Source organism: Ischnura elegans, chromosome 11, assembly GCF_921293095.1.
Source record: "Ischnura elegans chromosome 11, ioIscEleg1.1, whole genome shotgun sequence".
NCBI classification, from domain to species: domain Eukaryota; kingdom Metazoa; phylum Arthropoda; class Insecta; order Odonata; family Coenagrionidae; genus Ischnura; species Ischnura elegans.
This window is the reverse complement of record NC_060256.1, coordinates 9,729,183-9,757,066: the sequence shown is the minus strand read 5'-3', so window position 1 is coordinate 9,757,066 and position 27,884 is coordinate 9,729,183. Positions and strand designations below refer to the sequence as shown.

General features: G+C 37.3%; 1 protein-coding gene across 1 annotated transcript in view; it reads right to left on the bottom strand.

The window, feature by feature from the left end:
* Positions 1 to 27,884, bottom strand: part of LOC124168408 (adenylate cyclase type 3) — a 449,992-nt gene that overhangs the window by 378,156 nt on the left and 43,952 nt on the right. The gene's annotated exons all lie outside the window — the stretch shown is intronic.

Below are 27,884 nucleotides of genomic sequence, written 5' to 3'. Positions count from 1 at the left end.
TTCAACTAGGTACTCCGAATTATCCGCTCTGTTATAAGGTAGAGCATAATGGTTCTGGTCGGCATCAGTTAAAGTGTTTGAATACTTTGAATTAACGGGTGAAAACTTGTAGCAACATGGTTATCAAATGCCCAATAGCAGTGACAAGTCATCTTAGACCATGTGTTGGCCCGCTGGCGGTAAGGGCAACTCTCCCGTACTGAAAAGAGAGACCTCTCCTCGGGATAGATATTTTGAATTTGTTATCATATAACAAGTTTAATTCTGATTGCATTCAGCTTGAGCTGAATGGGGCATCTCTCCCGAGGAGGTGGGGCGTCTCACCCGGACAGTTGGGAGAGATGGCCAAATGCATATTTATGGAAAAGTTTAAATATTTTGGGGTGAATATTTTTTAATCAAAATTTGTTGGTATATTGTCAATAATCCATAAATTTTGTATTATATCGTGAAGTCCTACATTCTTACTATTACTTCAGTCATAGATTAGAATACATTTCCTTAGGTGGGGCATCTCTACTGGAATTACCTTATAGTGTTTCTTCAGAATTTCACATGCTTAGTAAATCTCGTCCTTTATTCACCATATCGATTACCTCTCAGAGGAAAAAGATGTAACAGGCAATATCCACTCGAATTGATTTTGTCTCAATGTTAAAGGGGACGCACACTCGCAATGAAATACACATTTGTACAATACTAAAGGGTCGACACCCGCGAGAAAAAAAATCATAAATTTACGTCAGGAATGATTTATTGTCCAACGGTCACGAATCAGTCTTCTCCGAAAGTTGAGTTCACTCTTTGACACAAATAAGATTATCTCCCGCATGAACTAAATTAGGGGAAGGTTGCCTAAATCGCACAGATTTTGGAAAAAAGCGAAATAACTCAAAAATAAGAGACGCAATACAAGTTATTAATGCTGCTTAACATGAGGAGGAATGTTTACCTGTCTCACAAATTTAGGGGACAATCAATTCCAAGTTGAACACATTTATATAAATCCAATTTCAAACCTCTGCAAACGGTGCGATTTAGGCAGCTGGTTTCCCAACTCGCACCACTGGAGGCCAAAATTAGGAAATGATGTTTCAACGACAATGAGAGGCAGAGAGGCAGGTTATTTAAGGTTATTTTTTAGGTCCCTTAAAAAAGCAAACATGTGCATTAAAATACCCGTCACATGAGGAACGAAAAAAGTTAATTAAGTCGTATCTTTGACGTTAATAATAGATGTAGATTTTTTGCTCGATAAAAAAATCTGCAAATATTGAAAAAAATTACAAGCCTTTTGTAGAAGTGTTTACGCTTTGGAATAGTCTTTTCACGGCAGCTTTTTTAGGACTTCTTACATCGCACAGGTATAGACAGACGTGGTGCGATTTGGGAGCGACCGCCATTTTATACGAAATAATTTCCACTGCCTCAAACACGTGATCATACCGCGCTGTTAATAGCTCTAAATGAAACAGAATAGATTTAAAAATGTGATATTTTGCTAAATCTATGTAAATACAACTTATTCGTTTTCAACATTCTTATGAAAATACGGAATGAATAGCAGAAGAGACACTTATTATCTTAATACCTACGCACATGACTTGTCACTGCACTGGTGGCCACAATTGAAGTACGGTGTGCTTGGTGGTGCAGGAAGTTCAAAATGCACCCATTAGATTTGCATGTACAGGGTGTCCCGTTTATCTTGACCACCCGAAATAACTTTTTGTCCAGATGTAAATTCAAAAATGTGTCCAGCATATGTTCAATAGCCGTCAGGGGGACATTATTCAGCATGATTGCCTTCCTTGTATCTTTCTTATTTACAAAGATATGAACGGCGGTATGTCTTTCTTTTGAATGGCACCCTATATTTTTTATTCGGCAATTCATTTCCTCTCCTAAATACTTATTCATAAATGTAGCACAGTGGGCCATTAACATAAACAGAACGTTATGAAAACATAAGAAACTCGTCCACTTACTGGAGTTAGCAGTAAACAAATTACAAGCAAGTCAAAACATTACACAAAAGTCACTTTGAGCCCGGGGCTACAACCGCATCCACGTCTAGGGTTCCATTTAAAAAAGGTATACCGCTGTTAATATCTTTGCAAATAACATAGTTACAAGGAAGGCAGTCATGCTGACTAATGTCCCACTGACGGCTAATGAACATTTGCTTGACAAATTTTTGAATTTGCATCTGGACAAAAAGTTGTTTCGGGTGGTCAAGATAAATATCAAATACATTGGTTTCTAGGATGTTGGTGCGATTTGGGAAGCAGTACGATTTAGGCAACTCTTCCCTGTCCAAACACTTTCCATGGGATTGCTCATGCACGCATCTGCAATATTCCTTACGAAAGTGTTATACTTTTACGTCCCATCTGACGGACGAAGTGCTGCACTTAAAATGACCTCGACAAAAAGCAGTCAAGCAGTGATGTCTCCGAACGATATTTGCCACCGCCGAGAATAGAACCCGAACCTACAAAGTGGGGAGCCACCACTCTAGCCGCCACGCCTCACCAACCCGATCCCCTTACCCTGAGTAAACCCTTCTCAGCGTTCTAGAGGAAGATCACGTCCACATTGAAGATAGGTTTCGCGGGTCTGAGCCGAGGGAAATATATATAAAGCGAGTAAGACCGGAGGAGGAGCAATATAAACAGCTTCCGACGACTGCCTCCCTAAAGCATGTATAATGCATAGAGAGAGAGGAATTATGTTGGGGATGGGGCGAAGAAGGGGATGGCTTAGCATGTGGTCACATAAAGATGAGCTCCAGCCACGTCAGGGAAGGGATGATGAATGTTGGCCAATACGACGAACGGATAAAGAAGGCGGAAAAAACAGAGGAAACGGATTGGTGTTCACTGAGATGTGAAAAAACATGATGCTGATGAAATACTACGACATTCACTTCGCTGAATTTCATGAAAATTTCATAAAAATTTACAAATATCCCGTTGAGAAAAACAAGATTATAAGAACCACCACCAATCCTTGTGACTGCTTATTGTAGGAGCGCCCTCCGTAAAATACCGAAATAATACAGAAGTGTGAATATCAAGATAATTATAATACTATACTATAATCTCAAAACTTCACATAAGAAAATATCCGAATGATATAGTTCTTAAGCCTAAAAATAAAACACCTACCTAAAAATGCCATACTACAAAAAATGTGTCAAATAATTAAGTAACGCTGCAGCTACCAAGGGCATCTGATTACTTGCGAGATATCGATGTCAGCTCAATTTGGAATTGAAATAAACACGATTCCAATTCATACATGTAAACCGATTTATTCATCCACACTCTCAACCAAAGAGATAGCTACTCCCATCATCAACCATGACCAATGACGTCAAACTGTTTACATTAGCAACTGATCACCCCATTCATGACACGGCTTTCAGCAAGCTCTTTCGAAACGATTAAATCGTTTATCGAACTGCTTTGAGGAATTCCGTCAAGAGGAGATGAAGAGCAATGATGAATAAGTAATACTCCACACGAGTTTTATGTAACACAACTAGTTTCGACACATACTGAGAAAGTCTTGAATCCACTAGAGTTAAATTAACGTCGTAGGTAAAGTCACAAAGTCCTCATTGCTTCCTTCGTCATATTTTTGGATTTTGCAAAAAAACATCGCGATGCTTGTAACAAATGTGATCCAGGGCAAGCTCCTAATGAAAAGCTTTGATGTTGGCACTAATGTATTTCCCTAGCAACAAGAAGAATTTCTGCTAACAAGAAGAACGGACGACACAAAAAAAACGCTATCCCAGCAGCCAATCAATAAGACCCAACAGAACTGTGATCTAGTGCCATTCTTCAAACTTAGCCCCGTGTGCAGTGGTCTATGCGCACTGTATTCAATATTTTCTCTGAGGATGGATCCTCGTCCACTCAAGGGAGAAGTAGACAGTCGGATGGCTGACGAAAGATTCGTGAAACTCCTCCGTTAAAAAAGGATGCTCTTCAGATTTTCCCAGCTGCACCGCCTCGGAAGGAGAAGCCCGAGTGCTTGCTTACTTGCTTCCCATCATCCCACGCGAAAGAGGGCGCACTAGAGCCGCCGAAGGGCCAGTGTATCATCCAAACTGCGAGCGAGGAGGAGTGTGTTTTCTCAGTGCATTTGGAATCAGCGCGCCCCCCTTGGAATAGCGCGAAAATGGAATAAAAAATTGCCCACGCAAGCAAGCCCAAAACCATTTCCCTCTATATATACCTGCAGGCGAGCTCTCGCGATCCGAACAGGGCTCCTAAAGTAATTAGGGATTAAACTTTCAGCTGACTCAGAGAGCGCCTCACCTTATTTGTGCAGATTCCTCGAGAATTCACGTCTATGGATATATGTTGTACAAACGCGGGCGGTCGGTTCCCCCCTTTCCTAATCGGCGGTATCAAATGCAGAAACTTATCTGCTTTTCCGGAAAAGGGTTCCTCGCGTTCACGAATAGATGGCCAGCCGGAATAGAACTCCCCTAGTTTGCGAAGTAAGCGGTGTTTACTGAAACTTCGAAACGGAAACAAACATGAGGGACTCCTTCCGAAAACTTACGGCTACACGATAACTCTTTTAGGAGCAATAATCTCCTTCTGAACTCTCCACATCTAATTAGAGTGATTTAATTTACTTAGCACGTCAAAAAAATGAATACATAAATGCGGAGTCTTGAGAGTACTACATGAAACTATATGCTAGCAGATAATTTGGGTATCATCACTCACAGTCCTTCCTTAGCGATCTAAAATTCAAAATTCATTTTTGAGAACCATCTAAGTAGAATAATTACGTAGCACATAAACTATACATATAAACTATGTGAAGTTTAAGAGGCATTTATTAAAAAGCGAGATTAGAAGGAAATGTTCGAAGCTGGACTCACCCTGCTACATAGGAAGAAACGATCACAAAGCCAAAATTAAGTCTATGAAGTAGAAAAGGAACATTTTGAATGAATCCTTCCTGAATAGAAATAAAGGAGTAAAACAGCTACCTGAGGATTTTTTTTAAGATATTCCCCACAAATATTAAAATCTGAAAGATTAAGTTCATCGATTCTTGGTTGATGTCAATGTGGCTCATTAGGTAGCCTTGAAAATTGGGTTATTCGGTTCCAACTTCATTTGTTGGTGGTATTGTATTAGTGTATTTTTTGTATCTCATAGGTTTATTTCCTGTTCCTTGACTTTGCTAATTTGTAGGAAGGGTTTTCATTCATTCATTTATTTATTAAAATGTTTTCATACACTCGTTTCTTGTTCGGGTCAAATCTTACTACTCAATTTTAGGGATAGCTGAAATTTTCAGGATAACTCAGAACCAGATCCCGATGCAAGATTCTAACTCTTTTACTTTGATTGGAACAGTATCTAGATTTTTATTGAGAATTTAAAATTAAATTTGGAGATTAGTTTAAAAGTGGCCAATAAAATCCGATGGCGGCGCTGCATTTATTTAAAGGGCAGAGTCCTCTGGATTGCCCTATGATAAGTACGAAGTTAGGCATATTTACTTGAGTTTTTTAACTTACAAGAGAATGGCTGAGTAGGGAAGATTTGTTAAAATTTTATCATCGACGTACTTTCCCACCCATTTCTCGAAATCTTAAATGGATTAGCGATTTCAGGTCAGAGTTAACAACCGGGTTTTTTTTTGTAGCTTCCGTTCGGTTATGAGGATAAAAATATAAACTAGAAGACGAATGTAAGAGGGAAATTCAAGAAAAATACTGATTCTATTTAGAATTAGAGACGGCGCAAGGAGGTGGCTAAAACGTCGAAAGCACGGAACGAAGAATGTCTCAATGACAACTAGCATTCTAGAATTCAAGGACAGAGTGGTAGTTTTGGGAGCAATGCCGGAGGAAGTGAGAATTCCGATAGCAGTGAAGAGAGGGAAGGAGGGGAACACAAAAGAAATGTCATCAGTACTAATGCCTCTACGAAAGAAATGGAGTTTTTTCTCCGACTTTAGAACAAAGAGAGGACGATGCAGGCCAGCAATAACTTCCACGGTGGTGATAGGTACGGCAGCCACACAGCCAGCTTAGGCAACTGCTTGGTCCAGGTGATTCAGCTTGAGCTACAGAGCGATTTCACTAATGAAGTATTTATCAGCCCAAACATAATTCACCCAGCGGCCACTTATCCTGAAGTAAACGGCACGTTCTTATCAAGGCTTTTACAGATTTCAGCCTCTTAAAGATAACGTAATATTCACAAAGGCGAAGTGTTATTTTAAAAAGGTTCTTGATCTAACCCACTAGTAAATAAATATATTGACAACTTTTTCATCTCCATACAGCTTTATTCGGAGCAATGTTGATCGATTTCGGCATCCAATGCAAAAAAAAGAGGAGTATTTCATTCGGATTATCACACGGAATGTTGAAACCAGTCCAGGTAGTACCAAATTGCGTAAAACTGACAAAGAATACAATATAATTATTTAGTCGAGAGCAATTTTCATCAAGCTAATTCGTTAATAATTGAAGGTATAATTATCTACATAATTGAGCTTTATTTGCGGAAGAAATACCTACTCTTACAAGAAATCACACATTTTTTTGATTATTTACATGACGTTTGAAAAGTCTTTCTTTTGACCTTTTTCGACGCTTAGGCATTAATCAACTGACTACTACAAACACCAACGCTCTCGATTAAAACTACCTAATCAGGTGGAAATTGAACTTGCAGCATTCCGAATGAGTGTTTCCCAAAATACGCAGGTGATGTGACGTGGCTACAAAAAGCAATGATCAAGAATATCTAACAGCTCCAAACAAGCTCGCTCTTGGTTACAGGAGAACGCGCAATGTATGAAAGTTGTATGAAATACATTTTAGTCTCCTTTAACCTCACGAGGGAGCATGTAGTTAAGCGGGCGATGAACCCAAACCTAATATATTTGAATTTATCATCCCATTAGTCCGTTCCACGTACTCCCATTGAAACGGAGAGAATTGAACACAAAACCGTGTTCTTAAATTTTATTCGTGACCTCAATACATATTCTTCACTTCTTATGGGTAAATAATTTTTAATGGAAAATTTTTATTACTTTTACATATGACCAACTACAATTAGAGTTAGAAAATAAGAAATATATGTATGATGTTATAAGTAAATAAAACATCGGGTCGTATTTGCAACGATTTTATGTAATCGTATATTTCGAGGGATTTGTGTTCACACATCCCATTGCTAGGTTAAATGCTTCTATAACACTCACTGCATTATACTATTTTGATTGTGGTATTCACACTAAGATGTTGTAAAATCCTATTAAATATTTTAGCTAGTGGTAACCCATTTTTATGTACAATCATTTTAGGAAAGAACATAAGCTTATATTTATTTTCCTTTAAATTTTACTTACAAAGTCTATATTTTAAGTGACTTATGAATTTTTATTGCATAACATTGATACATAGAATAACAGTAAGTTTTGTAATGGTTTCGCCAAGAAAGATTCTGGCTTTGGGAGACCAGGTAGCCTATGTATTTAAATAAATAAATAGATATTTAAAAAGTAAAGAAAAAATATCATTCGGAGTATTTTGATGGCTTAGGTTTTTGATTATTGTTGCCATCATATCCTAAAAAGAATGAAATTTTACCTTAAGGCATGAAATACGAATGGGAAAAATTCTCAGGAAAACCATTAATTTTAATCATAACCTTAAATTTTGATTAGGAATAAAACATTTTGCATTTTCAGCATGGAGTTTCAGTGCCCTTATCCTCCGTATTTACATTATATGTATTGGTATTTATATTCCTATTACTATAAATATATGAAAATTGTTCCATTTTCCCTCAAAGAAACCGGTAGATTACGAGGACTTTATGAGATTATCTAAACATATTTCGTAATTTTTTGATAAACACGATGCGATATAAGATTATCGTCCAATCGTAAATATTTTGTACTATTCAGTTCTTGAAAATAAATTTGAGCGTAAATAAAAGGCCATTTATGCGGGAAAGCATAAAAAGATTATACTTTTATTTACATATGTATAAGATATAAAAGATTATACTCTCATTTCATTCGTCGACTAAAAATAGCTGGAGAGGAGAGAAGCCTAGAGTGAACGCAAAGAAGAAGACGAAACGACTAAATCGGCAATATCTTCATGTCCAGATAAAAACTGTCGTCGAGGGACAAGAAAAGGAAGGCCTCGACAAAATCTTCTAACGTGTGAAGAATAATTCAGAGCAAAAGGAATACTATGTACGTGCGGTAAGGTTAGCTGATATTAGAATTGAATGGAGAGCTGCGTCAAATCAATCTTACGATTGTTGACCAGTGATATTTACGATGACAGTCCTCAAAAATACAAGTATAAAAGAGGCAAAATACATAACCTCTAAATCGTCGGTAGTAAACTCCTAAGTTCTGCGATGTGTAATAAGTAAAGGCTTCAATTATAAACCCACCTGGCACTTACCCCATAATCATTCATATAAGAAACTTCATTACGAGAGTTACGTTAAATCCAGCTAGGTATTATAATTTTTGGTTTTCTGAATCATTGGATTCCTGAATCCCTGAAGACGATGGACGAGTTGTTCATCGAAACGTTGGAAGGAGAAATGGAGGACCTGACCCGGTGTGAAACCCGAGAAAACTTCAATCTAGGTATAGTCGACCAACGATGATATTATTCTTATGAGCTGTTAAATTTTGCTAATTTTGTTATGGCTACTTCAAATATCGTTACATTTACTTGCATGTTCCCTTTGACCCTGGTCCAACATAGACAGCTCTTGCCCTCGACGCCCCCCTTGTAACTGGAAGTAACCTCACCCTGTTGAATCCGCAACCCTTCCACAGTCTTCTTGGCACAAATGACCTCAGCTGTCTGTCGTATCCCCAAATAGCCAGCGGAGAAACAGAGAGAGAAGGAAATGGAAGGAGAGAGGGAGGGAGGGGGGGTAAAAAAGGGGAAACCGATGAAATGGAGGGAGGGGAGGAAGAAAGAGGGGCGAGTATAATTACCAAAAACTTTAATGGAATTGGGATTGAGGGTGAAGACGGGAGGGAAAAGGTGAAATGGGCGGAGGAAGAGGATGGAGATGGACCATCTCACAGCGAGTCCAAGAAAGAGAAAGCGAACCTAAATAAAACAGGAGGAAATATCTGCGAAATCCATCAAAAACTCCTATGAGTCAATACGTCCATTAGTAATGCTGAAGTGTAGATCTTGAATAATTTAAATGCAATTTTTAACAACAATAAACAAAGCCAGTTCGTTGCAAAAAATATAGCCCTGATGTAGGTAGGTCTATAAATATACTGAAACGTTAATAAAATTGTATTTAAATTATTCAAGACCTACACTCAAATGACAACAATCTAACTAATAAACGTTAAACATAGAGGTCTAGGAAAAGAAAAAATACAGTCTTTAGAGGGATTAAGCTGGGAACTACTGGAGATTGGGAAGCTAGGTGCTCGACTTAAATCGCTTTAACTATCAAGAGCAGATATCTTTCAGAATGGCACAAATAACATAAAACTCACTGTATTTATTAGTAAGAAAGAAATGAGAAATTAAGGGAAATTTTTTCGCCGACCGGGTAGCGATAGAAATTCGATTCTCCCCTGAACAATACAGAACTTTAATAAATGTACTGGTGGGACTTATTACGCGTCCACACTTTTTCTTTTTTGCAAACGGGTTGTCCCCTAACACCTCCCGCTGCCAAACCATTGAGGCGACATTTGGAGTAACGTGTAAATGTACTCGCATGCTACTTGCGTTCAAAAAGAGATAAATAATTGATTTTGGGTTTTACCGGTGTGTTTCTGGGTGGGTCCATTTCAACTGGCTCCATTTTCAAGGCTAAGGTCGCCTCTTTTGCAACCGTCATGAGGGACAAAGAATGACTGCGATATCGCAATACGTAAACATAAGTATACCCTCATTTTCCAAACACTACCGAAGGAGATGATAAAAGTGCAGCCAAAAAATATACCAGGGATACAATGACAACAACAGGGCAGGAAATTTTCATTCCGTTTCTTCAATAAAAAGATTCAATTGCCAGGAAAAAACATATCGTAACCTATTCACCCAAGATTTAGGGAATCTAGCAATATTAGAAGAGAAAAATTGAACAAAATTCACTAACTCTTGGTTAACTATGTGGTATTCCATTATTTCCTGGATATAGACAGTTACTTATACCACTTATTTAAATAAGTGGTATAAGTAACTGTCTATATCCAGGAAAGAAAAATTGAAGTTGAAAAATAGGACTGATAAATGATTAAACGCTTCACTCTCCATCTAACAAAATAAATAGATAAAAACTAGGTAATCGTAAGGTAATCCACGTGGTTAAAAAATTAAACCTTTTCCAGGCAAACACTGCGATCACCCCAAGAATATATAAAATAGTAAATACCGCAAGAATAACCATTCGCCTCGAGTGGGAAAATTAAGTCCATCGCTGTCATTAAAGAGGTAAAATAAACTTTTGTATGTCAATCGGAGCGAAAATCTTTCCATAAAATAAAGGATTATAAGTTGAGGAAATACCAAGAACTGATAGCACGCTGTTGACGAATCCTCAACGACGCATTTCAGCGGTTATACCACATTTTTAACCAGAGTTACTCTTACCCATGCCTAGAGTCAAAGCAGATCGGTCTGATTTTAATAAACCTATCGGATATCAATTAACACACTTCCTGGCCAGAAAACTCCAACAAAAATCCATTCCTTGTGCTAAGAAACTCGACTCTCTCGAAAGCACTGTGTTAAAACCAAATAAAATCTTTCAAATCAAAAGAAACCTTAAGCATTTAACCCGTTAGCTAATGATTAAATAAATTAAAACGTTCCATGACTATGTTCAAATTAAATTAGCATTCTAATGCAGGCTTAAGCACCGATATTCTTGATAATATTTCAGAGAATTCCTTATTAAAAACATTCGCTTATTCAAGTATTGATCTGCTGAAATTCTCCCTATGTTTTGAATTTCTTTTCTGTTTTTTACATATCAATGCCCCAGATGAGTTTCTTCTTTTGACATTTCCTTGCTCTTCTTCCATATTTTTTCATTAATTTCTTTCCTCTCCACAGCTTTTCGAGTTTAAAAAACACACCAACGCCTATCTATTCCACCCCAGAGAATTTTCATCAAGCATCAATCCTTCTCCTTCGGAAACTCTCCATTGTTGATTTTGTGGTCCATTCATTCATTCTCAGGCAGACAAAAGCACCATTTCCATCTCTCTTCCAATAATATTTCCGCTACAGTTATCGGCCAAAATTCGCTCCCATGAATGAGCATTGTGTAAAGATTTCTTTTCACAGAAGTTCAGATTCCGTGCCCAAGTATCCAGTAAAATAAGTCCCTAACATCACATTATCAGAAAGATTTCTGATATCAGAGCCTATTAACATAAACTCTAAGATAATTACTCCTAATCATCTGTGTGTGGTGAAATACCTATATGCCCCCCAAATAGTCTAGTGTTTCGATGATGCAAGGGTATGCCTACGTCAGGCTCACGTATTCGTGTGCACGAATGAAAACTGTTAAACCGGACGTCCGACTTGTTTTCTTAACGTGCCTCTTCCGAAACCTGGCCCTCCTATTAGGCTCAGCGCTTACATATGATATATTTTGATGTGCCTGAACTTACGACCTTCGTACTTCGGTACTAATTTTGTGCTGATATTTCTATTACTCCTGAAAAATTAGAAAGTAAATCATAGGCGGGGTTTAAAATAAAGAACGGAGGCGTGTAATCAAAGGCCTGCAGAAATTTTTGTATAAATTGAAGACGGATAGGAGAAAGAAGAAGGAAGAGAGAAATACCAATTCTGTAAGAAACTTAAAACCATTGAATATTACGAATAAAATGAGAATAGGAATAAAAATTGGCTATTGGTAAAGGAACACAACAATATTCATCTAACAACCACGCTATTTTCTGAAGCTCAATCAAAACATGACAAATTGAAATTGAATCCCGGATTCTTTTGTCCTGAAAATAATTAATTACTTTACCTCTTTCAGACCTGAAGAATAACCAACGTTTTTTATGTCCGTCCCAATGAATGCCAATTCTACCAATAAAATTGTAACACAATTTATCCAAGCAATGCAAAATTAATGAGTTAGCCATTAGATAACGCGAAAAACGCATAAATTTATTGATAATTTGCAGAGTTATTCACAAAAATAAATTATTCCCGATAGCGAGTATCGTTCCTTCAATGAATTGTTAATCAACGATTCGCACTCCAATGCGTTCCACCTTCAGGGAAGAGGATAAGAACATTTTAGGGTAAAACAGGGTAATAATGGACCTATATCCGGAATAAAATATTAATTAAAAGAGAAAAAACTAAAATACTGTGCACAAGAAGCAAGTATATTGATAAAAAACGGAGAAAATACCTATCTTTAAACGCAACACTACAACGCAAACTTCCATAGACATAACTAAATGTATTATTTCACAAAACGCAAGACCTCAGTTACTTAATCGTAAAGCGGCTGAGTAAATAAATACTTAAAAATATATTATTTCTTATTTCATATTACCTAATAACATGATAAATGAGGTACATTGAAAATATTGGCCTTCAAAAAAACTTGTTTGTGGTAAAAAATAAATATTGCGTTTTTGCAACTTTGGCCGGAATAGGCATTTTATAGGCAGTTATGCAACCCGCATGTCCATATATCGCCGCCTCGTGGGAATGTGCCGTTTTTACGATCAGAAAAAACACCACGCCTTTTTATGCCACGTATTTAACTGGTATTGTAATAGTTGGTAATTATAATTTTTAGATATTATGTGTTCAGTGGGATGTTGTCCTAATTAACCTAAATCCATTATAAAAATATATATGCACTACGCTTTGAAAGAAATGAGTCAAAGCGAATATTTTCTCAGAAGAGCGTGAATTTTCCAGTTTTTAATTGAAATTTTTATCACTACATATTAATTTACAACAAATAATGACAATTTACAAAATACATGAAAGCATTTTGGGTGCAATGGAACACAAAATTTTGTACATTCGTGTATAGTTTTGCTCTTACACTGACGGCACCTTCTTCTGGTCTTACTTTTTTGAACTCTATGGCCGTATTCGTCCTTTCTTACTTAACGAATCAGCGATAAATTACATGGCCTACCTTTTTGTCTGCTTGAGCAAAAACAATGCATGTTTCAGCAAAAAAGTTTATTTATTAAAGAAGCGGTAACATAAGGAAACGTGGCGTCATCCCATATTTGGGCATGCTGCTAAAATTAACATTTCCGTTTCCTCTATAGACCTCAGCACAAGGCAACACCGCCATGCCATACAGACAAAGTAGAACCACAGTTAGTTCAAATTTTTCGGAGAAGCGTGCTGGCGGTGCGGCCAACGCCACTACATTAGCAAGTTCCTCCATGATGCTGGGAGAAGCCACTGTGTACGCAGGCTGAATAAAAGGAGACCTCAAAAACGTACGCTCCACTTCTTCAAACACACGCCGAGTTAATGGGACATAATTTAGCCCACGCAGGATGATAAACGAGAAAACCGCGTTTGCTTAGGCCAATTATCATTATTACGCTGAGTTTTGTATTTTCCCCATAGACCTGTTAAAGTTGATCCCACCAAAATACTATTTGTCTTCACGGGAGGAAACATTGTGCAGAAATTACTTTAACCAAGTTTCTTACGTGAGACAAATCTATTATTCTATCCATTTACGAGGCAAAAATAATGGTAAACACTAAAAAAAAACGGTAGTTTTACCATTAAAAAAATATAACTTTTGCAATTTCTCTAGTAAAGGTGTGAAGAAAGCACAGAAACGGCAATTTATCATATCAAAAATTTATAATCCAATTATAAATAACGAAAAATGCTTTCAATCCTCATTATTTAAACGAAGTTTAGTAAGCACTCTTCAAGGGATAATCTGAAAATTTTTCTTTCCCTTTCCAAATCTATACAGCATTTGCCAGCATCATAAATAATAATTCATACCTTAAAAAATATTATATGCCTTTATAAAATGGCTCTGATGTATGAATATAATAATGCACTTCAATGGATATTCGAATTTCTAAACTTTCCATCCTCGCTGCTTGCGATAATGTAGGTAGATCCGAGATTACCTTTTTGTTTGTAATAATCTGGTACGATGATGAAAAATATGATTCCTTCACGTGAATCGCAGCACATTTGATGAGTAATTATACGCATTTTTAAACACTCACATCAAAAGTATCCCCCCTTTATCATTGGGCGAATGTATAAACGGGAGGTGGGATATACAAATACGTGGTTCACAATTTAATTAATATAATTTGTGTAAAGTAGTACATAATATAAAGTAGAATAAGTAGAAAATAAAATATGCATAATTATTACTATTTTTCGACTATAATACAGTACAGTAACTATAGGATATGATGTTAATTACATAGGTAAATTGATTATTTTTACTTACACTCAGATGAAAATGGTATACATGGGAGGATGTTCACAGTCAAAAATATTCACGTGAAGTAAGAAGAAAGCGGGGAAGACATCAGCAACTTACCTAAAATGATAGAGATGCCAAAATAAATTTTCATTCTAATGTATGTATCAATGATGAATTTCATTGCTTTATACTCTGAAAAGTTTTCACACACACTATTTCGTATCCATTAAAATCACGATAAATAAGTTTAATTCGTGGTACTACAATTAACAAATTTTATTCATACTCGAATAAATTTGGTGTTGTTGAATTTGGTTGACAAGCATTATATGCATACATTCAATTTGAGAGGCACTATGAGGGGAAGATTGGTCAGTTCAACATGCGCTTGTCCTTTAGGATATCAGACTTTGGTGACAATTTAAGTGAGGATATGAATCCACCTCTAACATAAAACACCAAGGCTGCTCCGCGAAAAGCATAAGTATTTGTTTAATGCACATTTTAATTTTTTCGTTTTTTTCCAAATTAACGCGCCTTGAATAATGCACTTTATTCTATTCCACCACCAAACCACACCAAATCATTTCAGAGTCATAATTCGCGGATTATTTTAAAGATAAGATATTTTTTAAGACACTGAAAATGTAAAAAAAATCATTAAAAAGTATTTCCTATTGCAACTATGTTTAAATGCTGAAAAATTGTTGGTCAACTTTCCTCAAATACTCCCTCTCAGAATAAGGCAAATCAAAATGCTTTTGACGAACCTTATGCGAGAGCCGTGCTAAAGATTTTGATCAGACAAGCGGTTTCTATGACATTATTTACAAGTTTAATCAAGCCCTAATGGTAAAGTAAAAATTATTTAATGTTTCGAAAAGATAAGATATTATTTAAAAAAATTATTTTATCGTTATCAAAAGTTATCCCTATGTAAACATTTCTCGTTCAATTTCTCTATTTGTCCACGTTGTTTCTCCTAGTAGTTTATGTATAATCGACATTTAGAACGTGAACCTTACAGCTTTAAAGTGACATTATCTTTATTTAAACCATTTTATCATCCACATATTTCTATTCTATGACTCCTGTTTTGTTGAAAATCCATCTACCATAGGAATATTTTCCAATATATTTTTTCTCTGTTTTCTATTTCGTTCAAATATTATGCGATTTGTGAAATTTTCTACTTGGCACTGTTATATTTTTTCTGTCTCTCGTCCTACATTCATTAGTATGTATCTTTCATCATTCATCACACGCCATCATTCCAACTATTGTATATGACTATGCGAAATTTACCGATCCTTATGAAATAACAAGACAAGTATATTCCGCATTATTCCGCATACGCTTATTATACAAGATGACGCCTAAATATGAAGTTCCCCTTCGATACGCTGGTGGTAGTTTTTCAGGAAACATACGTGAAATAGCAAAAATATTCTTATTTAATCATAGCCATTTAGAATTTTTTACCAAATTAATGTTTCCATGTAATTTCCAAAAAGAAAAATTAAGCAAAAAAAAATTCAGTAGAAAAAACCGGTTCAGAGAAAAAAGTTTTAGTAGTAAAAAGATATTTTTTCCTCTAATCTGGTGAGACTAAATAGAATAATAGAATTTTATTCCACTCATATTCAATATATTACATCGAGAAAAATAAACCCTGAAATAATTGTGGAATATATAGGTACCCCTTTGTGGAAAGGTTTTGGGGCTACCATCATACACTATTGAGAACATGACTGGTGCTAACATACATAAACAATACATTTATTTCGTTTAATTGAGTGATTTGTTTTCTTGAAAATTGCATTCGATTGTGAATTTACAGTAATATACGCATGGATAACTTTTCTTAACACATACTATCATAACACACTTTCTCTCACAACGCATAAGAATTACATACAATATACCTTTATTTGAAAACGTTTACAACAAACGATATATAATAGCAAACGATTTTTTAGGACCGTGAACCGGATAAGGATTTTCTGAACCGCACCCAAAGATGGAAACTTGCTTCAAAAACTGAAGGCCCTTGAGTAATAAAACGGACGAGAGGGCGTCAAGACCTTCTGGAGAGCACCTCACGCTCCAGAAAAAGAAGAAATGTCTCCGGGGCGATGACAAGAAAGATCGCACTCCGAGATCCAGGTGTTCTAATCCTTTCTTAGCCCTCCAAAGCAGCACGGAAGAAGGGTGAGGTGCACTATAATCCGGGAATACCCGGGGAAAACTATTTGCACAAGGAATTCACCCCTTATATTCTTCGCGACGACAAAAGCAGCGTTTCCCACCTGGCCCCTCCGCGCCATTCGGCGAGTTTTCTTCGCAGCATCTTAAATCTGGCGAGTAATCCTCAAACAAATATCGCTGTTTTCTTGAAAAGAAAAAAATTCTCCACGTGCAACCATACGAACCGTTCTACACGGGGATTTGGTTCATAGTCATCCGTCTAGATAGAAGTCATTCTTCAACAGAAGGCTGTTAGAAAGTAATGTTTGGTAAGCTCGTATTTTAACCATTTTGTCGTGCGTAGAAACTTATACAAAACCATGTATACTCGCTAAAGGATATTAAAAATATTCTCGAAGTTCGTTTACCTGTATGATTAAAACAGAGGATATTACATGATTTGAATATAAAAGGAAGGTGACCTCAATTGTAAATTAAAATTTTAAACACTATTTCAATAGAAATAATTTAACTGTATTCACATACATCAGGTACAATTAATTTTAAAATTTGATTTTTATATTCTGTAACTTAAATTTCTCATGAAATAATGCAGAATTAATGTCAATGATACAGGATTGTTTATTTTAAATCAATGAAAATCTTTTTAAACATATTGTTGTAATGAGTACTTCGCATTAAGCTTTACAAATTCTTCTAAATAATTTACAATATGACACCAATATACACTGTTGAATAAGAAAGCATTAGATCTTGTTTATCGGAATTCTCCGTGAGTCATTGCGTTGGTGGGACCCGTTCATGTTGTCAAAAGAGTTTTTCTATTCGTTGCCAAATTGCAAAAGGTCATTAAGTAAACACAAAGTCGGCGAAGGAGGATGAAAATCGTGTCACTCTCGATTAAATCAATTAACTCTCGGATCACAATGTCAGCACAGTAATGTGCCGTAAAATTCTAGATCAAATCAAGGCTCAATTAATGCTTGGCTGCTTCTGAAATAGTATTCAACTTTTCAGCAGCGGGAGCCGTGAATCTATTTGTGTAACGGTGATAACGTGAAATACTTAAAAGAACATTCGACAGTATCCTCTTTTAACCTGCTCTCTCAGGCCCATCGTATCATAGAGGGCCAAGCATTTTCAATCGTGAATGGAACAACTGGCAAACCTCCCTTCTTAACAAAACTTGTCCCTCCCTCTCTATTGTTAGCAGTCCCAACCCATCATCATGTGGTACCAGACTCTCCTCAGAGGCAAAGAAGAGACTTAACCGATGTTGGTATATATAATAAAATTTCTTAGGGTTTTGTATCAATTTAAACAGATAATAAAGATCAAACTTCATACAATGTATAAATTTCGTAGATTCTGGGCGATGTAATAATCTCACCAAATCATCATAAATTCGGCTAATCCGCAGCGTAGTCTTCCCTTTGGCGAGCACTTGGGAGAAGGGCCCTGAGGGGATTACAAGGGTCTTTTACCTGCTCAACCCCTAGAAAAAAGGGTTTGGTCTCTTCGGAAAATTTTCCCGCATTGAGTGGAAGGCTTGCAAACTAGTTCAACTGCAGCCGAAGGGAGAAAACAACTTTTATCTGCTTCGGAAGTATCCTGCATTATAGGCTGCTTTTGATTCATGTATTGTCCAAGGTGTAGCATAACTCACAGGAAAAAAGCGACTCTCGTGGGCTGATAACCTTCTCCGGACAGCCACAAATTCTCCTCCGGTGAGTAAAATGCAAGTGTTGCCGTTTCCAATTAAATCGTGAATAATAAGTAACTTATGGATTGAATTGAAATTTTTAGAGGAGGTAATATTTTATAATTCATCATTATACTGGCAAATCAAAACCGGGAGGAGTTGATTTGCCAAAATTGTCTAAACTTCAAGAGAAAATTAATACGCATTTTACACTGAGGTTTGTACTATGACCGATATTGAGAGAGAAAAAAAAATTTTTTTTAAATATTGCGGGAACAACGTTAAGAGAAATCTACATCAGAACTCAGAGCCATGAGAATCCATTACGCAGTGAACACATATATTTTCCGAAATAAAGAACTACTTTCCCTCAGCGGAGATGTTAATGGGATATGTATCGCGCTTGCCCATCTTTGAAGATAACATTATAATCGGCTTCTTCAGATTGATGAAGACGACTGCAAGAACACCAAAGAACCACAATAAATCAACAACTGCGCCTCACAGTCATCGCTGAGTACACTTGGAATACTCACAATATTAGCTATGACAACACAACTTTAATAGCCAAGGAGAAGAGGTACTATCCATGCCTTATTAGGAAAGCGATTAAGATCATTAAATCCACGAAAACCTTAAGAAGGGAAGACGGATACCAGCTACCCAATTCATGGAAAATACTGCTCAAACCAACTCGGGAGAAAAATGGGAAACGCCAGGGAAGGCGGACCAATGACAAGTCTCTTGTCTCTTACATGGACCAATGAACAGACGTCTGACTCCAACGAATGTGTATAAAAGACGTTCAAAACCATCTCTCTGGGCTTCGTCTACCTGAAGAAGTCAGCAGCAATGTCGGAAAAACTGTCGACTACAAAGACAGACTCACGCAGTGTATATCCAATTAACATCTCCGCTGAATCTTGAACACACCACAAGAGCCTGCAAAAGAATTTATTTCCCTAATTGTAAAATTACAAATCCATGCATAGACTCCTCAAAACTGATATTGCTAATGGGATTGTTATAACAAATAAATGATATTAAGCAACACTTCTTACTCAGCAAGGAGGTTTTAAGGTGGGAATGTATATAAATGCTCGATAAACCGTCAGATGACTTTTGAATGTCCATACTTGAACGAGGCAGCAAGAAAACATTGTCTCCTTTTAATGCGGATGGTAAACGCCCTTACCTTTATCTCCTAAGTACAAACCAATACACGAAGGAAATAGACGATGTGCTCCACTTGCGTAAGTTTGTGAAAAATTACTCTTAAAAAGATACTCACATTCCTAGCTCGCGATGTTTTAAAAATCGCCATGGCTTTGATCCTCTTGCGAATGGTCCTCATGCCACATTCCTCGCACAGTTAGTCTAACTCCGGCCGAACAGAGGAATGAAAAGACGGACAAGGTGGAATGATAAAAAGGACAATCACGAAAAAGGGTGAGCTCCGGGCCGGGCGAGGGAAAGATTCGGAGGAGCAATGACCGCTGCAGTGAATGAAAGCGGTCAGGCGCAGGAGTAGGAAAGAAGGTCAGAGAAAATGGTTGCGAGAAGATGTCGTCAAGCCAACGCTCTCAGGGAAAGCGCGAGAAAATTTCAGCGAGGTAGAAGGGACAGAAATAATTAGCAAGAATACTTTTACGGCAAAATTATGACTCTGGTGGTGCTCTGTGAAGATATCTCACCTCGCAGGGAGATCCTTTTCTGAATTTTAGCGGAAATCCCCTTATTTTGAAATAAAAGGAAAACAGTTTCCACTACACTCGTACCTAGTACGTAGTACTGGAGACCTAGAGAAAATAAAGGATTTACAAGCCACCAGATTCGGTTAGCCTTCTATTTAAATTACATTACAGATAATTTAGCAGCATGCAAACACACGATTCTATAGCTATACTTGAGATCCACATGATGTCCTCATAAAATGCAAATATGCATTACACAACAAATTTAAAAGTAATAAGAACACAAAGAAACTTGATAATAATCTAAACCTTATTTACTAGACATAACTAAAAAAAATAAAAAGTGTAAATATTATACTTGATTTGGACTAGTAGTCTCCTCAAGATGTATCCCGTATCTTTCTGAGTTCATTTGGTATTAAGGACAGCTTTAGAACAACTCGCATCAAATTGGAGAAAAGATGAAGAGTAACACGAGTATTGAGTGGATCCCATACCGATCGAAACTTTGAATTAAATATGAGGAGCCGATATCCTCGGTCACGAACGATCATTTTGACGCACAAATTGCCTTTGGACCTATGCGTGGGTGTCCGGGGTGAGGTTCTGAGCCGATAGCTCTTCGGACGGAGGAGGCGAAAAAATTCCGTAGGGATTACGAAATAACGCCAATGATCTCCAAGGCCAGGGTATCCGGATCCGATTCCCACCCTTCCCTTCCCCCTGCACCCCCCAGGACCTCCTCCTTCCCTCTCTATTAATCCCTGGCTCAGTTTCCCGGTCCAGCAGCTCCTAGGGAACACACCACAACGCCGCCGTGGTCTTATAGTCCCTGGCGAGGCAAATCGCCTCATCCCCACAATCATATCGCCAGTTTTGCAAACTTTGCCCCCTCGCCGTCTATCGGAATCGATTCCAATCCGCTTTGCGAAAAACGAAGACGCCCTTCCTCCCCTCGTAACTTTGGAGACAGAGAAGGGGTGGTTGAAGAGAAAGGGAGGCTCGCAAGGGTCCCAGGGGCGTCAGCTAAGGGGTGTGTGGATCACCTCCCCGAGAAATATGGACCCCTTGGCTCACACGGTGTTTCCGATTTTTCAGTCAGGAAAGTTAGCATTTATTTTTTCTATTTGAAGTTTGTCTCTCCTGCAGCGGTTATTATTCTGTATTTTTGTGAGACGTTGCAGAGAGATGAACGTGAGGGAAAAAGAAAAAAATTTCCCTCTTTCGATGAATATAGTAAATGCTCTTTCCATTGGGGTCAAAAGCATCCTCCATACTTTGTATTGCAAACAACCAAGAGAGGACATTTTCTTCATTTAGGTATGGTTCTTCAATGCCAGACATGAATCCGGTAATTCATCATACGTTTTGGCCTGAAGGAGCTCTCTCCCCATACAAAAATATAATTCCTGAAAAACGTTTTCTATCTAAATAAATATTATGAACTTCTAATTAAAATGTACACCAATAATATCCTAATTCTATTAATCCGATAATCGATTCAAACATTTATTACAAGGAAAAGTGTTCCGTAAAATTTTGATCATTCCAAGTTTAAATCCTGATCTAAATTGCAGACACATTCCATTTTTCTATCATCCTAACACGTACCATTCCAAATGGCATCAAGTAGTGAGCAAAGGTGGACGATACAGTAAGGAAAATAATTCGCTTTCTACAAATTATTCGTAATAAAATGTTAACGATCTAAGCTATTTGACATTTCAACCCTTCATTTAACTGATAACAGGTCAAACTACACTGCTGAGGGTGGTAGGCTGACGGCAATTTCACATTTGTAAGACTTAATTTAACTCCATATGAGGACCATATGACGCCTGGACGGCCAAGTCATAAACCTTTCATTTCAACACCACGTCATGAAAATAAAGGTACCAATGACTCTACAGTCTACACGAATGCATCGCAGCGGTGAAGGAAGTCATTTTTGCTTTATCTTGATCGTCCTTTGGCCATAACTTTATCGACTTCAGAAATTTTTAATGCATTCTTCGCAGAATCCAAGGTTTCATTATTGTACAATGTTCACAACCTTTCTTTAGCGCGAGATTTTTTTACAATTTGAAAACATCAACATCGACGATGGTTTGCTAAATAGCTATGATATGCACGGTGGAGAAAAATTATGTCATGAAATTTTAACATTGGATAGCTGATACCAGTAGGAACCAAAATTACTCATGAGGTTTACGCCACAAAAGCACCACTGTTAAATTACAGAAGCGTTGAGCCAAGCGCTCCGATTGGCCACGAGTTTGCCTTGTTGCCAGATGCTCTCGATAACTCATGACTCCGAATGCTTTGCCTGCCGTAGATCGCGATAAATTTAAGGCATCTGGCAACAGGGTAAACTCGCGGCCAATCAGTGTGCTCGGATCAAAGTTTCTGTATATTTAAAAATGATGAGTTTTTGGCCTAAACATAATTACTAATTTTTCCCCTTACTCGCATCAGCTACCCAGGGTTAAAATTTTGCGGCATATTTTTTTCTCCACCCTCAATTCAGATGGCAACGATAATAAGAACAGGAAATAAATCTAGGTTTGTTGGCATAATTTTCATAGTAAGGAAAACGCCATAGTGGAAAAGACATAACCGAAGAACTAACATTAAATTTTCAACGAGTACACAAATTCAATTTTCATGATTTCAAACGTAGTAATGAGCTGAACACACTCCGACCTACTCTTAAGGGCTCGTCGATACTCCGTGCACACAAAACTTTGAAATAATCTAATGATAAGGACGTTGTTCATCCTTCGCAGCCATTCCAGAACGCATTAGCGAGTCCATCCCTTTCCATTTCCTTCCCTGAAATTCCCACCCACTCTTCCACCCGTGCGAATTTCCACTTTCCTCCGAGCAGCGAAACCCCCGGATTCATTATTCCCAAGGTCGCGAAATTCCAATCTTCCTCTCCCATTACCATTTCACACCATTCCCATTTTTAAGACGAGAGCTTTCTGACACTCTTCCAACTTCATTATTCTTTTTCATTCTCCCAGGCCGAAAAGCGGCTGCTAGGAAAGATTGGGGACTAAACGAAATCAAAAAATGAGACGCCGATGATGATGAATTCTTAAAAATATGTGCAATAAATCAGAATTAACAGGTTCCGAATATGCCCAAAGTATCAAAAACCAGTTACGCTGGTTTTCGTAATAAATCAGAATTAACAATACGAGACCTTTGTTTCGAACGTATATACTACATCATATAACTCGCTGTGACCTCGACTACCGCGTCGAATACCTAATACTGCACCTTTAGCATCAATACGAATGGGATCATGGAATAAATAGGTCCTCACGTTTAGTAATCCATTTAAATCGTCACTGTCATTTTTCGCTTACCCAAGTAGCTGCTATCGTTCATTATCAATTTTTTCGACGCATTGAACATTGAAAGTTGTTCCCTCATCGAATCAGAAAAATATAGACGAAAATGTTTACACCTTACCGAATTATTTAGTAATTCATTTTAGTTTCGCCACGTAGAGGTTTTGAAAAATGAGCTGAATTTCATTTCAATGCAAAAGTTTTAATAAATGTTAATTCCAAGATCGTAAAAAATATGACATAAATTCATAATTGTGCACAAAATATTATTTTTCGGGAAATTACCCTTAGGTTTTTAGGTGGGTACACCTACCTATCCTTAAGTATCGTCATGAACTCCATTAACATCTACTCTTGCTCCAAAAATACCTATTTAACAAAACAAAAACTGGTTCAAGACCCACCTACCTAAATCCATCAAAGAATTCTTCCGCTTAGATCAGCAAGACGAACTGTCACAATAAAATTTAAACTTTGTCTCGCTAGACATGCAAAGTAGTATTTTGCATCTGTACAAGGTTATAAGTACCCATCCTTACTATAATTCTTTAAAATATATCTTGGTTTTTCCCCTTTTGATGTAGTAGCTATTTACCATCGTTTCACAGAACCTATTTTCATAATGCATACTTCATCACAGCACAAGGCACATGTGAAGCATTAAGTACGCCAAGAACCCTATTTACACACACATTAATAATGCTCATCCTGATAAATGTACACTCTACTACTCTCTTCATGAAGCCAACATTTTATTCCAAACTTTACAGTAGAGGATACCTTAAAAGCACGCTTAATCACGATTATGAGAAACGACAGAGTAGTAGGGGGAAATCCTAGAAGCTTAGCAACGGAGGGTGGTGATGCAAGGAAGATGAGTAAATGAAGGCCAAGTGAAGCGATCCTCGGAAACAAAGATTAATGGAACCACGAAGCAGCGCCAAGACGAAAGACGCAGGATAGTTGCGATCTCTACGAGAGCAGGAATAAAAAAAGAAGAAGTGAGCTTCGAGGATTAATGCCATCAGAGATACCACATGACAAGCTCTTACGCAAACAGCGGGCTCAGTAAAGCTGATGTACAGGCCGGTGCGACCACTTGGTTGACAGAGGCTAGCTGACAAGTTAAGCCCGCGATTTGGAGGGCGCTAGCCATTGGCGGTATTGATTATATCGAAGCAGTCGCCTTAGCTGCCGTGGTTTTCAACTACATGACTATAGAGACGATATATCGGATCCATGCTACGAAATACCTTAGTGAAAGTGGTAAGTGATCCAAATCAATGTAATTTATATCATTAAATAGCGTGCTTACTATCCATATTCCTACCGCCAAATACACTTTTAAATAGTGCTTAAAGTAACTAAAGCGTTTCGACGAACAGTGTCATATCAAATACGTGATTCCCACCCATTCCGCTAAGTTAATGAGAAAAAAACACTTGTGCCAAGGGGATAATTTTCTTTCATTCGGCATAATATGCAGTGGACACGCAACCCGAGATAATTCATATGAATTAGACTTCAACAAATATTTGAAGCACCGATCAGTGAAGATTAACTAAGTGTGTTGAAGATAAAGATGATAATCTGATACGTGTGTGGGTACTGTTTACCTTAAACTAAATCTTTCAAATGCGTACCAATTTAAAACCTCGGATAACGAACTGAGTCATTAGCATTTGTCCAGCTTCCATTTCCTACTGGTACAGTCTAACTAATCCACATATCTGCAAGATTGTTAAGTACATATGATCAATTGACTAATTCATTTTACCAGGTACACCTATCAGGTTTTCCACACTGATCCCTCAGATCGTGAAATACGCTATTTAGTGATAATAGTATGCCCTATGAATGAGATATTGGACATTTATATCAAATACGAATGGATCAGTCAAGTAAGTCCAAAACTCGACTCATGTTAAGCGAAAACTATAAAGTATCATACATTCAGCTCTCTAATTAATCAGTATTTAATTATCTCCATTACCTCTACAAATCACAAAAGTGTGTTGCAAAATCTCACAAAAAATTGAGCGTAATTCAATGAGAAAGAATCGAAATTAGCAACTTGAACCAAAATCCAGAGCTATAATCAACTTTTTTGACACTACAAAAACAACTGACAGTAGTTTATTATCCGATTGATAAGATGGGTATATATTTCGTTTAATTTTCTCAACCGATTATGGTTTATGATAATGAAACTTTTTTCTTCTTATCACAAATTTCTTTCCTTTTCAAAGATTTATCTTACCTTTTTACAAAAAGTAGTCTGCTCGGGAGAAAAACAGCCTACGGAACGGCTGGGTGAATTACGAGTGCTGACTACTCAGGCTAAAAAAATAAATACCTGTATTCACTTTGATAAAAAAACAAGGTACGGTTTATAAGTGCCTATGCCCAAGGGTATTCACAAGTGAAATTCGCCCTCGCAGAGAAATAGAGAGGCAAGATAAATAACTGTAGGCTTTTCTATGCGCATTATCAATAATATTATTTCATCTGGATTATAGCCTCCATTGCCGGAAAGGACTTGTTTGAAGTGACTAAAAAGACATCAACAATACTTATCTTAGCCTTAACCTCAGCATAGAAAAGGCGTGGTTTTTCTAAATGTTGGGAAACGAAACTTAATTGAAGCTTTCATGCCCAGATAGGAGCTTTAAAAGTCATTGTTAATGATGAGTTAGTGTTTATCATGTGGCAAACGGGGATTTCAAATACTAAATTCTGAAACTCGCAAGGACTCTGAGCTACGAAAGATTCCACCAAACTTGTGGCCAGAGCTCTCGGGAACGTAACCCCGTGCTCTACCCACTAAGATACCACGCACCCTATAAGTATTTATAAATGCTTGAAAGTTAGCCAATTTCTTTTGAGAAGAAAAAATGGTTCGTTCATGCATTTCAGATTAAATGCGGAGGCCCACATGATGAGCATTATTCACTTCTGCGAAGACCCTAAAGCAATGTCTTCTGTTCCATGCAAGTTCCAGCAAAAAAACGTTTACATTTCATAAGAATAAAATTCTAAGCTACTAACATTTGCCTACGTATGATGTAGTAAAATATACTACGGAATATAAAAATTGCGGGAAACAAGCAACATTAAAGCAAATCATTTATGAATATAAAACAAAAAGGAATAAAGCAAATGCATGAATGACTCAGAATGCACGGAAAGTTACAGGCTACAAGTCAAAATTAAATCTATCGGGACAAGGAGGTAATATCTGTGGGTACAACCTAAAGTTACGCAAGTCCAGAAATCCCCGGAGAAATACTCTTAAACTCCGATTTGGCGTTCCACGTGCCCTAAGAGTCACTAAATTCGGGAAAATCTAATTTGGAAGGTAGGAAAAGTGGAATTTAGGGGAAGCCCCAAAGGTATTCCACTTTCCTCTGTTTGTGGACCTTTTCCATCGAGGTTTCTGGCTGAGTAATAGAAGCCGTAGAGAAAGTGACCAGCTGGCGAGGCAGTATACATTGCCAGCCAACATTAGACATATAGCGAATATATACTCCGGGAAATGTCAACGACAATTTGAAAAAAAAAACTCAATTCGCCTACAGCAAAATTTAATATGAAATCAGGAAATATTTATATACTCTGGACGTGTATCTGTTCGATTCGCATCGTATCTGCATGTAGTTTCGGTGTTGCGACCTGCTCACTTCATCGGGAAACGTTAACAACAAAATTTCAGGAAATAAGATGGGTGGACGTGCCACGAACGTACAACGCTGGAGTCAGGGTCTGCTTTACAGTCGACCTTGAATCATAATTAAATTATGCAAATTATTATATCTAGTTACGTTTGTTTCCTGTAAAATTTCCTCGACAATCCGGTAACGTCAATGTGGCATATTTTTCGGAGTACCAAGAACGAACTGTAATTTCAAGGTTATTCCATACAAGTTCATGGAAAAAGACGTTTAAATTTCATAAGAATAAAATTCTAAGCCACTCTCATTTGCCTCCATATGATTTAGTAAAATATATCAAGGAATATAAAAATTATGTGTGGTACGATACGAACTATGCCCCATAAAATACATGGTTAGCAAACACAGATAAACGGAGAGCCGAACCGATTTTATTTTACTATATTTTCATATTGGAATATATTACGGAGGAGACCAATTCCTACTACTTGATGCCATTTAAAGATGGCTAAATGTACCTAACCGCTCTAACAGGTACCTCGGTCGTTTTCAAAAGCGCCAAGTATAAATTTAGCCTATTATCAAGGTTAGTGATGACGAAAGACAAATTTTACGAAGTACCTCTAATGAAAGGACATCTAGCGGTCTTTGCTGCGTTAATACTATTTGAAAATTGATGATAACTCTTTTTAACTCAGCGATGACCGTTCGCATGATCATTCAGCATGATCATGCGCATGATCATTCACCGTGTATGACGG